At 43.6% G+C, this 12,931-nt stretch overlaps 1 long non-coding RNA gene across 1 annotated transcript; it reads right to left on the bottom strand.

Moving 5' to 3' along the window:
- Positions 1-6,996: 6,996 nt before the first annotated feature.
- On the bottom strand, positions 6,997-12,005 carry LOC144587890 (uncharacterized). Its single transcript, XR_013543120.1, has 2 exons — positions 11,794-12,005; positions 6,997-7,463 (listed from the first exon to the last, which is right to left on the bottom strand). It is a non-coding gene; the product is annotated as an uncharacterized LOC144587890 (long non-coding RNA).
- Between the last annotated feature and the right edge of the window lie 926 nt (positions 12,006-12,931).

Genomic DNA, 12,931 nt, shown 5'->3' with positions numbered 1-12,931 from the left:
AGACTTACAACACCTTCTAGAACTGACACCAACAAAAGATGTTCTTTTCATTATAGGGGATTGGAATGCTAAAGGAGGGAGTCAAGAGATAAAAGGAACAACTGCTAAGTTAGGCCTTGGAGTTCAAAATGAAGCAGGGCAAAGGCTAATAGAGTTTTGTCAAGAGAACAAACTGGTCATCACAAACACTCTTTCCCAACAACACAAGAGGCGACTCTACACATGGACATCACCAGATGGGCAATATCGAAACCAGATTGATTGTACTCTCTGCTGCCAAAGATGGAGAAGCTCTATACAGTCAGCAAAAACAAGATCTGGAGCTGATTGTGGCTCTGATCATCAGCTTCTCATAGCAAAATTCAAGCTTAAACTGAAGAGAGTAGGAAAAGCCAATGGGCTACTCAGGTATAATCTAAACCAAATCCCTTATGAATACACAGTGGAAGTAAAGAACAGATTTAAGGAACTAGATTTGGTGGACAGAGTGTCTGAAGAACTTTGGATAGAGGCTCGTATCATTGTACAGGAAGCAGCAACAAAAACTATCCCAAAGAAAAGGAAATGCAAGAAAGCAAAGTGGCTGTCCAACGAGGCCTTATAAATAGCAGAGAGGAGAAGGGAAACAAAATGCAAGGGAGATAGGGAAAGTTACAGAAAATTGAATGCAGACTTCCAAAGAATAGCAAGGAGAGACAAGAGGGCCTTCTTAAATGAACAGTGCAAAGATATAGAGGAAAATAATAGAAAAGGAAAAACCAGAGATCTGTTCAAGCAAATTGGAGATGTTAAAGGAACATTTTGTGCAAAGTTGAACATGATAAAGGACAAAAATGGGAGGGGCCTAACAGAAGCAGAAAACATCAAGAAGAGGTGGCAAGAATACACAGAGGAATTATACCAGAAAGATTTGGATATCCCGGACAACCCAGATAGTGTGGTTGCTGATCTTGAGCCAGACATCCTGGAGAATGAAGTCAAGTGGGCTTTAAAAAGCTTGTCTAACAACAAGGCCAGTGGAGATGATGGCATTCCAGTGGAACTATTTAAAATCTTAAAAGATGACGCTGTTGAGGTGCTACATTCAATATGCCAGCAACTTTGGAAAACTCAACAGTGGCCAGAGGACTGGAAAAAATCAGTCTACATCCCAATCCCAAAGAAGGGCAGTGCCAAAGAATGCTCCAACTACCGTACCATAGCACTCATTTCACACACTAGCAAGTTTATGCTCAAAATCCTACAAAGTAGGCTTCAGTAGTATGTGGACTGAGAACTCCCAGAAGTACCAGCTGGATTTCGAAGGAGCAGAGGATCTAGAGACCAAATTGCTAACATGTGCTGGATTATGGAGAAAGCCAGAGAGTTCCAGAAAAACATCTACTTCTGCTTCATTGACTATGCAAAAGCCGACTACAGCAAACTATGGCAAGTCCTTAAAGAAATGGGAGTGCCTGATCAACTTATCTATCTCCTGAGAAACCTATACGTGGGACAGGAAGCAACATTTAGAACTGGATATGGAAAAAATGATTGGGAAAAAGGAGTACGACAAGGCTGTATATTGTCCCCTTGCTTATTTAACTTATATGCAGAATACATCATGTGAAAGGCCGGTCTGGAGGAATCCCAAACCGGAATTAAGATTGCTGAAAGAAATAGCAACAACCTCCGATATGCAGATGATACCACACTGATGGCCAAAATTGAGGAGGAATTAAGGAACCTCGTAATGAGGGTGAAAGAGGAGAGCACAAAAAATGGTCTGAAGCTCAACATAAAAAAAAAAAAAACTAAGAACATGGCCACTGGTCCCATCACCTCCTGGCAAATAGAAGGGGAAGATCTGGAGGCAGTGACAGATTTTACTTTCTTGGGCTCCATGATCAATGGAGATGGGACAGCAGCCACAAAATTAAAAGACTCCTGCTTCTTGGGAGGAAAGCGATGAGAAATCTTGACAGCATCTTAAAAGCAGAGACATCACCTTGCCAACAAAAGTCCGAATAGTCAAAGCTATGGTATTTCCTCTAGTGATGTATGGAAGTGAGAGCTCGACCATAAAGAAAGCTGACCACTGAAGAATTGATGCTTTTGAATTGTGGTGCTGGAGGAGGCTCTTGAGAGTCCCCTGGACTGCAAGGAGAATAAACCTAACCATTCTAAAGGAAATCAATGTGTGCTCACTGGAAGGACAGATCCTGAAGCTGAGGCTCCAGTACTTTGGCCATCTCATGAGAAGAGAAGACTCCGTGGAAAAGACCCTGATGCTGGGAAAGTGTGAAGGCAAGAGGAGAAGGGGACGACAGAGGACGAGATGTTTGGACAGTGTCATTGATACTACCTACATGAATTTGACCCAACTCTGGGAGGCAGTGGAAGACAGGAGGGCCTGGCATGCTCTGGTCCATGGGGTCACAAAGAGTCGGACACGACTAAACGACTAAACAACACACTTCTTTAATGCTAGAAATTGTTAAATTAAATCACCAGGAACAGTTGAGGCTGCGATCCCTACTCATTCAATGTGGAAGTGAGCCAATAGCTTTTATCCCAGACAATTAAAACTGCACCATGGGTAAATTAAAGAAGTGTGGGAAAGTATGTGACTTAAAAGAGGGCAATCAATAATGCACAGGGACAACTGAAGTAATGTAGAAAGGTCCACATAGTATCCACGAAGGACATGTGATTCAAAGAGGCACCTAAGAGAAGCTTTCAACAAAGCACGCTCTGTTCTTAGGCAGAGTGAGGCTGGCTCCTCAAAGAGATCTGGCCTGCCATGAAAGAACAAAGAATGGCTCCTTCTTTTACGTTGTTGTTCCTCTCCTGTCGGATCCAGGACGTCATCATAGCTATAACTGCCTTTGGATGTGGCAGTTCTGAGGTGCATGCAGAACTCAGGTTCTTCAGCCAACAAGTTCCCCTTCCTCCTGCACTTCTTTCACCATTCAGTTAACCTTGAATGATCAGCTGTAACAACCTATACTTTTCATTTCTCATTCCGTGACCCTCCTCTTCTTATTCTCTCCACTTTATGGGTTTTATAATTTCTGACTGTCGGGTGAAATCTTCTAATTGTATTAGACTGGCAGGAAGAGTAACACACATTTGTTAGACTGAAGTGGAAGGGGAGAAAGGTGGGGTTTGGGGTGGGCTAAGGGAAGGTTTATGGAAGGACCCCATTTTTGACGATACATCGCATCGACCCCATGGACGTCGGCGGGTATGTGCTCCGGATTACTTTCCGCACGGTTTAGCAGCTGACCACTTGGACTTGCATCGTTTATTGCTTACCTGGTTATAGTTAAGGAGGCGATTTCCCATTACATGGACGAGAAGCGAGCTTGATCTTGCCGGTGGAGGACAGCGGAACCCCCCCCCCCGCGCGCGCCTCTGTCTACCCGCCCCACTCCCCAGCCCGTAGCTCCTGTAATCCCATAGAGGGTTGAGGGAATCAAAAATAGCAGGGGAATTATTATTGACACGGCAACTGTAAATAATATCACATTCCTATTTGTGGCTTTACTATTCAGAGAGAGCTAATTAAGTAGCCCGTCGGTCAATGAAATATGATGATGATGATAGAATAAATAGTAAGGATAGTAACGTCCTCGAGGTATAAATAGGGTAGATGCCGAAAAATTAACCTTATGACAGTAATATGACCTTGAAGCAATTGTATCCTTTGTAATAAACCTATCAGAATAATGTGGCCCGCTAGAAACTGTCCTTATTCGTTGTAAAAAATATCCCATCCTGTGTTATCGATACACTTAAGCCTGTTTAAATTCTATCTGCGTGGAGAACTGCGATCCTAATTGTTTTCCCTACCACGCCAGACACTAATACTCAGCTAATATAAGATGGCTGAATAGTGGCACTTATCTTGTCATTATCAACGGGCAGTCTGATTAATGAGACCCATATTGCCTCCCAACATGATAACGCAATTAGTGGCTGTCTGGCTTACTTAGAAAGCAAACGAGTGAGAATACCCATAGTTACGGATTATAGGTAAAAACAAAATTAAAAATTTAAATTTAAAAAAACAAATAAAAAATATAAAATTGTGGTGACACCGGAGAAACTAACTGCTATATTTTTAATGTGGGCTTTCTTGGACAAGTCCACTTCATCAGACATAAGAGAAAGAGATATAATATAGCAAATATTTATACAGGGCATCAAAACAAAATGCAGAGATAGTGGTTGGTTGGCAAGAATTCAGTGGCCATTTAACATTGTGTCGATAGCTTCTTTGATATGCAGGTAATGCATTGAAACTTGTGTGTAGATGATGTAAGAACCCCTGTCATAAAATAACAATGAAAGAATAATATGGATGTTAATTAGATTAACTTTTTACAGTTGCTAATGAACTTTCCCCCACCACAAACTTTCCGTTGTAGTCAGTTGCAATGATCTGCGAATGTAGTGGGGAAAAGTTCATTAGCAATTGTAAAAAGCCGATCTAATTAACATATTTTGTTTTACCTATAACGCTTGCACAGACTGACACGGCTACCCCTTCTACAACTACAGTCATCATAGTGGAGAGTTCGGACCAGATTCTTATTGTAAATTTTGACCAGGTCCTTTAAAACCAAGAAGCCGTTCCTTCCTTTTATTACTCGCTTTCTCCTCCTCCTTTGCCTCCCTGAAAAATGCAGCCAAACTTCGAAAGCAGCCGGAACAATAAAGAGGTCGTCGCTGTCCTCTTGGCCCCTAAACGTATTAAGTTTCCGATGGCAGAAAATGGTATTGCCTGGAGCAGCTTCCGATTGATTGATTGATTGATTGATTGATTGATTGATTGATTGATTGATTGATTGATTGATTGATTGATTGATTGATTGATTGATTGATTGATTGATTGATGCAAACAAGAAGCAAAACGGCCCTTTTCTGTGTCGCTTTGTTCGTGACTTCAGTAGCAACTGCATCAATTCAAAAGTGGGGTCGAAACTGATTTCGAGGTTCATGCCACAAAGGTCACATTTGGCTTTCCTGGCCTAAGGTGAGAAAACACGGGGTCTAATGGGATCGTAGTTAGCACCGATCAACTCCGCCTATGCAAACGTTACTGGACGTCTACCCAGAAATACCTCGCACTCATCCCACTGATAAGTGTGAGTGACCCCACTAAGTGCATTTAAGGCTCCCGAGTCTTCATCCTCTTCTTCATATTCCCTCTCGAAAGCATTGCTCACAGTTAGTCCATGTTTACAGCAAAGTGAGCCCGCTCCATTCAATGGGACAAAGCTCTCAAGCGCATGGAGGAGCGCCGCGTCCCTGTAACACGCCCATCCTTTGGCAAGACAATAAAACTAAACTGTATAAGGGGTTGATTCCGTTATGACTACCCCAGCATCCATTCTAAAACCTTGTTCCGTCCCAGCGCAAGGACGCTTGCTTTACTTTAAAGCTGAAACCAGAAAACCGGGGAAATAATTTGTTTCGTATGACTTTTTTAAAAAAGTTCCATTCTCCCTCGACTTTCTGACCGCCTCTCTCTTTCTCTCTCTCTCTCTCTCTCTCTCTCACACACACACACACACACACACACACACACACACACACGGCTCCGTTCTCAGGCTTTATATTTCACCCCGCCCACTGACAGGTGTACCCAAATGCCGGCCAATCCTGCTGGGGATGAACGCCCTCCCTTTCTCCGGCAGCAGCATCCACACCCTCCCTTTCCATGCTCTGCCACGGCTGTGCCCTCTTTGTATTGTGTTCCCTGGCAAGGGTAAAAGAGAGAGAGAATTCCCAAGGCTAGGACACGCAAGCCTAGCGTGGCAAATGCCACACATGCGCGGGCAGCCGATGCCAAGAACCTGGGAGCGGCCGGAGTCCTTCGAAAAGGGTATCGCCCTGCTAGGCCTGGCTTCAGCAACCAGCCCGGCCACCCTTAGCCTGGGGCATTTTTCATTGGCCAATGAGCACAGAGGGGAATCCTGTAGATCCCACCCCTCGTCTCCTTGGCTATCCAAGGAGGAAAGTGTAGAACACGCATCCCGTTATACTGCCCTGTTTCCCCGTCCATCAGCTGCTTTCCCACGTGTTGCTCTCAGCGGCATCAGGTCGAAGGGGGGAATCTTCCTCCACAAATTTTCTAGACGTTGTTGCTTGGTGTTCCGAAAGAGTTCACCTCTCGAAATTCGAACCAATCCCTTAGAGCAGGAGCAGCAGCATGCTGACCTCTTACTTCGAAGCAATCATTGTGATCCATCGTCATGGCCACGCGCACGATCCAGAAATATAGAATATTGTATGTATATACAGGCCCTGATCTCCACTGTGCCGTCATTTTCTCCCTAAGAAGTATTTATTGTGGGTCAAATCGTGATTTTAGTATGGGAAGCAAAGGCCGTTTGTAACCCGAGACCTGTCTCTTTGAAAAGTGAGTTCCACTTAACAAGGAAGTGAGAACTGGAATTTGGCTCCTGATATTGGAAATTAAAATCAGTGTTACACTATAAATGGAACTTATAGATCATGCATTCAGTAGCTTTCGCTTCTGGAGAAATTGGCCCCAACATACCAATCTAGGCTGATTTCAGAACAGGCCTGATTGGGAGTCTGCCTGGGGTTTTCAGACAGGGCTAGAAAAGAAACTAGCCAGAAACCTTGAAGAGGAGCTGATAATCAGAACTGGCAATGCAGAACTAGGAGAAAGGATGGCCTAACATAGTGCAACACGACCTCCTCTCTTCTTAGCTGGAGATCCTTGGCTATGTTATGAAGAGTAAATGTAAACTTTTTTTTTAGGATGTCCTTTGGCTTTCCGCCAGATCGTTGCATAATAAACAGCTAAATCAATAGCCATTCTGTTATTTATTCCTCATGTTTAATACAGACATTTCTCTCTGCCTGCCAAGGCTTGATAGCCAAGAGACAATGAAGGGCATTTTCTTCAGCACAGTGGGAAAGTGATGGGGAAAAGTTAGCCTGTTGACATTCAGATTATTCAGGAACAAACGCCTCATATTTTTATTCTGATGTTAACAATGCTTTGAAACAAGGCAGGTTCTTTGGTTGCACAGGTACAACTTCATTCTTCTCTGGAATCTTTTTTTACATGCATAGATGGGAAGATTTAGATAGTTTTATAACACTTGATTTGTCAAAACAAAACAAAAAATAAAGAGTGCTTTGACTCATTTGCCATTCTGGCCACCTGCAGCATTCTGCAAAGCTCTAATCACAAAACACATGCTATTTGTTTCTGTGTTTGTTTTCCTGTCAGTTTTCATATCTGTGCACAGTAATCAGGAATACTGAGGTATCGATCATGTTGACCTTTGTCTGCAGCAACACATCCTTATTCTTAAGGATCTTTTCTAGTTCCTTCATAGGTGCCCTTCCAAGAGTCAACCTTCTTCTGATTTCTTGGCTTCAGATTCCATTTTGATTGATGATAAAGAAGAAAATCCTTTGCCATTTAAAGTTCTTCACTGTGAGCATTAAAATTATGGAAAGACAAATTAAAATTATGTATTTTTTTTAGTAGTCATTATTTTCATCTTCATGTTAATCAACTGTAATCTTGCTTTTGAGCTTACTTCTTCAACCTTCCTCACTTCTTGTTTCAAAATTTTGCTTTCTTTCTCTCTCTTTTCCAGTAATGTGATTACAATTATAAACCTTATATTATTGGCATGTCTTTCACTCTTTCATCCACTTAAATGTGGGGGCTAGTCCACTAAATGAAGTAGGCCACTGGCTCAACTTGGTCTCAGGTTACCCGCAACTACCCCAGTCCTGCCTGCCATCTTACAAAAGGGTCATGGCTCTGTTTGTGTTTCATTCTCTTTGTATGTATCTCTGAATGCTTACTGCTTGCCTGCCTGCCTGCCTGCCTCCATAGGTGGTGTGCATGAATACCACTCTTTCCCCTACTTCTGTTTGGCTACCCTTGGTTCCACTTATTTTTTCTGGAACTTCTGCCCCCCTCAAGCCCAATGGATGCCAGGCCACACTGCTTGGACACAAAGTCAGCTCCAGTTATTATTTCATGCCTGCAACTAATGTCCCTATGTAAGGAGGAGCACCCCTTTCCATATCAAATACCTTCATCAACAGCATTTGGATCAACTAGACAAGGTGTGTATTGTGGGGTTTTTGTTTGGGAACTACACTGACCCTAGAAGCTATGATACAATGCCTAGGAAGCTGGGGGGGGGGGTGGAGGTGGGGCAGAGGAAGACTTGAAGTCAAGCCTGATCTCAACTGTGAATGTCTTTGATTACTTCAGTAATCACTCTCAGTACAGTCTCCCATTTGCAATATGAAGTTGAAGGGTGCTCTTAGGATAGACAGGGCAATGTCCTGAAGCTATACAAACACTTGAGTGTTTTTGGTTAGCTCGAGCCTTAAAACTTGGCATACGTCCTTCACTAGCTGTGATGGACATGTTTTACTGCTTCTTTTTGCTAGAGGAAATCGAGCAGGTACATGGTGTCCCAGTGGAGTTTGGTATGGTCGAAGCAGAGGGATTTGCTGGACAAGGACAGCACCTGCCACTACCCCTTTCCTTTCCCCTTAGTTCCAATCTTCACAGCATCTGAGAGTGGATTTTCCCAGCAGTGTTACAGTATGGTGAACTATTGTTGTTACTGTATAGAGTATTTTGAGGTGGCCCAGTCTTGAATGAGCAATTGAGACTCATAGCACTACCAAAGAGTTGCTCCTAGAACTATGACTGCTAGAACTAATTTATTGAGGTGGATCATCACAACTGTATGCATTTGGGAGTGGAGCGCCTGCAGAATTTATGGCCACGTCGTCAGAGGTGCTGCATGCAAAATTCAATCACAGAATGAGCTAGCATGTACTTCTCTATTCAGAAGTAAGTTTCTCAGAATGGAGAGCGACTTCCTTCCACAAAAAAAATATATTTATAGGATCCCAGCTTTAGGGTAGTAGCAAATGTTTGATTATAGCTTAGTATGACTTAGTAAGATTTCAGCGCTCCTCCGATCAATGGAAAACAAAGAGACTAGGGTGATGAAGTCGCTGGCTGGAATGCCATTAAGTTAAATAGGATCTATGCTATGCATGCAAGCTAGCACATCAACGGCTCTCTGACTCACAAATACTGGGATGTAGATTCGGTCAGGTTGCTCTTCAGGAATCAGCCCAGAGTGAAATAAATCAAGTGGAATTGTTTCCGGCACAAAGGAGGTGAGGACGGAGTTAAAAGAACGCTGGATTCTCTTGGCAAGAATCCATACTATCTGCCGGTGGTTAAGTCCCAGTGGATTTTTATCTCCTGCAACAAACCAACTTTCCACAAAGCTGAAAACTGATTTGAGAATGTCAAGAAGGAGATCTGCTGGGTCTTTTGGCTGCAAATCTGGAAGTGAGAGTCCAAAAAGTAACTTTTTCAAGCTGTGTGTCTTAGCCATTGGCTTTGTGCAACGGGATGGAGGGAAGTTAGTCGTCAAAGCGTCTAGATGGTGCCTGGTTGTCAAACCAAGGACAATCATTAAATTCCCAGTGGTTCCCAAACTTTGGTCTTGTTGGTGGAGTCACTTTCCGCAAGACCCAGTCAGTTAGTCAGGGTTCTGGAATTCTGAGTCCAACATCTGATGAACCACTGGTTTAGTTTCTCAGATAGAGCAACAGAGAAGGAGAGCTTCATAAACTAGTTCAAACCAGCTGCATGCGATCTCTTACGAAGTTAGGTGCTTGCGTTTTTGGTAGGAACGCTCTTGAACGGTGGGTGTATTCTCTTAATTGGCTTAGTGACTGACCCTTACTCAGAGGTAGGAACAAAAATGTTCCAAGGTGTACGTTCTTGCCACTGGTTTTCAATTTATACTCTAAGAAGCATCTTTAGAGAAGCTCTTTCGGATTCAAATGAAAGTGGCGTTGTCAATGGAGCGATAGTCAGCAACATCCGGTATGCAAAGGATCCAGTATTACTTGCTATTATTAGGTTAAGCAAACAAAGTTAATTCTGATCAGTAAAATGCAAACAGCCCAAGAAATGCAGGTAAAGATCCAAAATGAACGTGAGGAATGTGTTCACAAATTAAGTACCTTAACATTTTCTTGAATTAACCAAGGAGAATAGAGCCACGTAAGAAAAGTTAGGACGAAGATTACGTCCAAATGAAGACAGCAATATGCAACGAAAAAGCCTTTTCATATAAGGCTCTGAAAACAGGTATTATATGGCTGTGTGTATTCTCGATTCTGCCATATGATATGGAATCAGGACTTTTATAGAAGAAGACGAAGAAGAACCGTTTGAAATGGGGTGTTATCGAAAGATACTTCCTTGGATCGAGAGTATGCTCGAGGAAGAAGTTCTCAGACAAATGCAAAAAGACAGAGAAACGATAAAACATAAAATGCAGAACGTTATAATATATATCTAGCCAATGCCTTTCTGTTTCGGCTGTCCTCTTTTTGTTACTAAAAAGCGAAGCCTGGGCATGCTGACTAGGGAATTCTGGGCAGTGTAGTCCAAAACATGACGTTTCCAAGCTACGTTTGTGGGGGAAAAGAATGTTCATGTTCAAGCAGATGTTGAGCTCTTTTGAAGTCCTGTTCATTGTACATTGGATGTTGTTAAGGACATCTTCGCCCCCACCGCTCTGCTGCTGTACTGCGAACCTGGAGTCAGTCGCTGAATCTATTAATATGGAAACGTGAATTCCCCCCCCACACACACCCTAACAATTCCATTCTCATCAGCTTTAGACTGGCTTGTTTTCATTTAAGGGGCGGAGATTGGGGAAATGAAGCTATTGGACATGGGTCTAAATAACACCAACAATAGAGGACTGAAGTCCATATTCCGGCATCTCTATACAGAATTGCAGCCTTCAGTAGGGACTAATTAATTGCCTTCACCCCGTCATTCCATATATGGTGACCCTTTCCAGGGTTTCCTGGACAAAGCATACTCAGAAATGGTTTACCATTCCCTTCTTGGGAGGGGGAACTCTGGAATTGTGCAGTTTGCACAAGGCTATACAGGCTGGCTCTTCTCACCCGGGGAAACAGTGGGAAGGTTTTTTTTTGGGGGGGGGTGTTTTGTTTTGTTTTTTCAAAGACTATAGTTTCTAGAATTCCTGTGATACATGCCTACTGGTCATTCTGACTGTTGGATTCGGGAATTTCTGATTCCCTCCCTTCAAGCTGAAGAAAAGTATTGGAAGGGACCATCCCAAAGTCAATGAATTTAGTACAATACTCAATTTCTGAAGAAAATTGTTATTGTTCTAGAGTACTTCTGTTGTTTAAACACCCGTTGACTGTTTCAAATGATGAGTACGATCAGCAAGTGACGGATGGGAAACGTGAAGCTGCCTAAATGTCGCTGGACTACAGTTCCCATAATCTGTAGTCTAAATCTAGCGTTGATGGGGACTATAATCTGATAGAGTCTGGAGTACCACATGTTCCCCATCCTTGGTGTAGTTGGGGTTTAGCCCCCGTGGTTGACTTGCTGGCACTTCATGGCCACCTCACCCACCACAACCAGGTGTCTCTGCTTTGGGACACAGGATGCAATGCATATGTGCTGAACTTCTGGCAGAGACCAGGCCTGTGACTCTTGCAGAACAAGCCACGTGTCACTCCCAGGCAGGTCTCCAGGGAGAGGTGGCCATCCTGTGCTCTCCCTGCCCCCAATCTCTGGACGTGCATCCCTGATTTTTGCACCATAGGAGAGGTTCCACTGTTTGGACAGAAGAAGCGCTGCCCACCCCAGCCTTCCAACATCCCTCGAGCCCTCCACCATAGAGAAAATAAAAAGGTCGCTCGTCTTACCAGACTTCGTAGGTATCAGCCGCCACTGAGTTGCAACTGTATAACCACTAATTGACAGAAAGTGCCGTTAAATTCAATGGGATTTACAGTCCAGTCAACGTGGCCATCGGACCTCAGTTTGGATAAATTTTATGAGGACATCTCGTAAGAGCGCTTAGTAGGGACAGGCATTGACGTCGATGGGAAAGCGTTTGAGCGAAGAGACGGGCTTCACATTTGGACGAATCTAAAGAAACTTAAGCTACATTTTTAAAAAAAATTGAACAGAAGATGTGTGATTCCCAACATTTGGGATCTTGGAAGACTTCAAAGGCTCCTATGCTCCTCCCATTGCCCCGGAATCAGAACTCCACCTCATCTCTCCCTGGCAGTCTCCAGCTCATACATTCACCCGGAAGAAACCTCAGTCAACTGTAGTGAAATCCAGGCTAGCTGAGCTTGGGCATCTCCCCTGGAGAGTTTGAGGATTGGGATGAATGAAACGGATTTCAGAAAAACTGTCCTCAAAGTGTAGAAGACTGCGATGCCGCTGCAAATTCTGCCTACCAAGAGCTGGTGTGTGTGTGTGTGTGACTTTTGACACGCCTAGGCAGATTTTCTGTACCACCCAGAGATCAAAAGCAGGCAAGAAAAAAGGGGATGAAGGGGATGCCGTCTTATCGTTATTGTCTTATATCGAAGTAGCCCCCCACCCTTCTGTGGATAGATTCTGAGAGAGGCCGTGTAGAGCAGAGGACAGCGATGGGCTAAGACTCAGGAAACCTGGGTTGAAACCTCTGACCAGCCATGGAAACTGACTAGAGAGTGACAATGATGAACCATTCCTTCCCTCTCAGGGTCGTTAAAAGTGAGAAGCGATTATATGGCATCTAGCACAGGTCCCTTGCCTGTTCATTAAGATGTACTACATTCACCACCACAGCTTGGGAAAGTTTTGGGGATAAGGGACTACAACCCCCATACTCCCCCAGCTTAGCATGAAATGAAGGATTCTGTCCCAAAAGAATTTCCCTGAGTTTTACCAGCCATCGGTGTATATTTGAGATTTTTAGGGGGAGGGGTTCTGAAAATCCTCCTCCCCCGGCCCTCATTCGATTCTTGCAGCCTTAAAGGCTAATCTCCAATTCACAGAAGGGTC

Source organism: Pogona vitticeps, chromosome 1 (assembly GCF_051106095.1).
Source record: "Pogona vitticeps strain Pit_001003342236 chromosome 1, PviZW2.1, whole genome shotgun sequence".
Classification (NCBI taxonomy): domain Eukaryota; kingdom Metazoa; phylum Chordata; class Lepidosauria; order Squamata; family Agamidae; genus Pogona; species Pogona vitticeps.
This window is presented reverse-complemented; position numbering and strand designations above follow the sequence as displayed.